This window comes from Triticum aestivum, chromosome 1A, assembly GCF_018294505.1.
Source record: "Triticum aestivum cultivar Chinese Spring chromosome 1A, IWGSC CS RefSeq v2.1, whole genome shotgun sequence".
Classification (NCBI taxonomy): Eukaryota; Viridiplantae; Streptophyta; class Magnoliopsida; order Poales; family Poaceae; genus Triticum; species Triticum aestivum.
This window is the reverse complement of record NC_057794.1, coordinates 60,367,990-60,370,864: the sequence shown is the minus strand read 5'-3', so window position 1 is coordinate 60,370,864 and position 2,875 is coordinate 60,367,990.

The window sequence follows — 2,875 nt, the reverse complement described above, 5'->3', positions numbered from 1 at the left end:
GAACGTCTTCGCGATCCAACTGATCCAGGCACCGAACGTACGGCAGCTCCGCGTTCAGCACACATTCAGCTCGATGATGTCCCTCGAGCTCTTGATCCAGTTGAGGCCGAGGGAGAGTTCCGTCAGCACAACGGCATGGTGACGGTGATGATGAAGTTACCGGCGCATGGCTTCGCCTAAGCACTATGACGATATAACCGAGGTGTGTAACTGTGGAGGGGGCACCGCACACAGTTAAGAGTAACTTCTGTGTTCTAGGGTGCCCCCTACCCCCATATATAAAGGAGGGGAGGGGAGGCCAGCCCTGTAGGGCGCGCCAGGAGGAGGGAGTCCTACTAGGACTCCAAGTCATAGTAGGATTCCACCTAGAGGAAATGGGGAAGACGGAAGGAAGAGGGGAAGGGAAGGAAAGGGGGGCGCCGCCCCCTTACCCTAGTCCAATTCCGACTCAAGGGGGGCGCACGGCCAGCCCCTTGTGGCCCTTCCTCTCTCCCCACTAAGGCCCATCAAGGCCCATTAGTTCCCCCAGGGGGTTCCGATAACCCTCCGGCACTCCGATAATTATCCGGTACCTCTCGGAACTAATCCGGTGTCCGAATAACATTGTCCAATATATCAATCTTTATGTCTCGACCATTTCGAGACTCCTCGTCACGTCCGTGATCTCATCTGAGACTCCGTACAATCTTCGGTCATCAAATCACATATCTCATAATACAAATCGTCATCAAACGTTAAGCATGTGGACCCTATAGGTCGAGAACTATGTAGGCATGACAGAGACACATCTCCGGTCAATAACCAATAGCGGAACCTGGATGCTCATATTGGCTCCTACATATTCTACAAAGATTTTTATCGGTCAAACCGCATAACAACATACGTTGTTCCCTTTTTCACCGGTATGTTACTTGCCCAAGATTTGATCGTCGATATCATCATACCTAGTTCAATCTCGTTACCGGCAAGTCTCTTTACTCGTAATGCATCATCCCTCAACTAACTCATTAGTCACATTGCTTGCAAGGCTTATAATGATGAGCATTACCGAGAGGGACCAGAGATACCTTTCCGAAACACGGAGTGACAAATCCTAATCTCGATCTACGCCAACTCAACAAACACCATCGGAGACACCTGTACAACATCTTTATAATCACCCAGTTATGTTGTGATGTTTGATAGCACACAAGGTGTTCCTCCGGTATTCGGGAGTTGCATAATCTCATAGTCAGAGGAACATGTATAAGTCATGAAGAAAGCAATAACAATAAAACTAAACGATCATTTATGCTAAGCTAACGGATGGGTCTTGTCCATCACATCATTCTCTAATGATGTGATCCTGTTCATCAAATGACAACACATGTCTATGGTCAGGAAACTTAACCATCTTTGATTATCGAGCTAATCTAGTAGAGGCATACTAGGGACACTGTGTTTGTCTATGTATCCACACATGTACTAAGTTTCCGGTTAATACAATTCTAGCATGAATAATAAACATTTATCATGATATAAGGAAATATAAATAACAACTTTGCTATTGTCTCTAGGGCATATTTCCTTCAGTCTCCCACTTGCACTAGAGTCAGTAATCTAGTTCACATCGCCATGTGATTTAACACCAATAGTTCACATCACTATGTGACCAACACCCAAGGGGTTTACTACAGTCAATAATCTTGTTCACATCTCCATGTGATTAACACCCAAAGAGTACTAAGGTATGATCATCTTTTGCCTGTGAGAGAAGTTTAGTTAACGGGTCTGCCATATTCAGATCCGTATGTATTTTGCAATTTTCTATGTCTACAATGCTCTACATGGAGCTACTCTAGCTAATTGCTCCCACTTTTAATATGTATCCAGATTGAGACTCGGAGTCATCCAGATCAATGTTAAAGCTTGCATCGATGTAACTCTTTACGAACTCTTTATCACCTTCATAACCGAGAAATATTTCCTTAGTCCTCTAAGGTAACTAAGGATAACTTTGACCGTTGTCCAGTGATCCACTCCTGGATCAATATCGCACCCCCTTGCCAAACTCATGGCAAGGTACACAATAGGTTTGGTACACAACATAGCATACTTTATAGAATCTATGGTTGAGGCATAGGAAATGACTTTCATTTTCTTTCTATTTTCTGCCGTGGTCGTGTTTTGAGTCTTACTCAATTTTACACCGTGCAATGCAGACAAGAACTCCTTCTTTGACTGTTCCATTTTGAACTACTTCAAAATCTTGTCAAGGTATGTACTCACTAAAAAATCTTATCAAGTGTCTTGATCTATCTCTATAGATCTTGATGCCCAATATTTAAGCAGCTTCACCGAGGTCTTTCTTTGAAAAACTCCTTTAAAACACTCCTTTATGCTTTCCATAAAATTCTACATCATTTTCGATCAACAATACGTCATCCACATATACTTATCAGAAAGGTTGTACTGCTCCCACTCACTTTCTTGGAAATACAGGCTTCACTGCAAGTCTGTATAAAACTATATGCTTTGATCAACTCATCAAAGCGTATATTCCAACCCCAAGATGCTTGCACCAGTCCATATATGGATCGCTGGAGCTTGCACATTTTGTTAGCACCTTTAGGATTGACAAAACCTTCTGGTTGTATCATATACAACTCTTCTTTAATAAATCCATTAAGGAATGCAGTTTTGACATCCATTTGTCAGATTTCATAAAATGTGGCAATTGCTAACATGATTCGGACAACCTTTAAGCATCGATACGAGTGAGAAAATCTCATCGTAGTCAACACCTTGAACTTGTCGAAAACCTTTTGCGACAATTCGAGCTTTGTAGATAGTAACACTACTATCAGCGTTTGTCTTCCTCTTGAAGATCCATTTA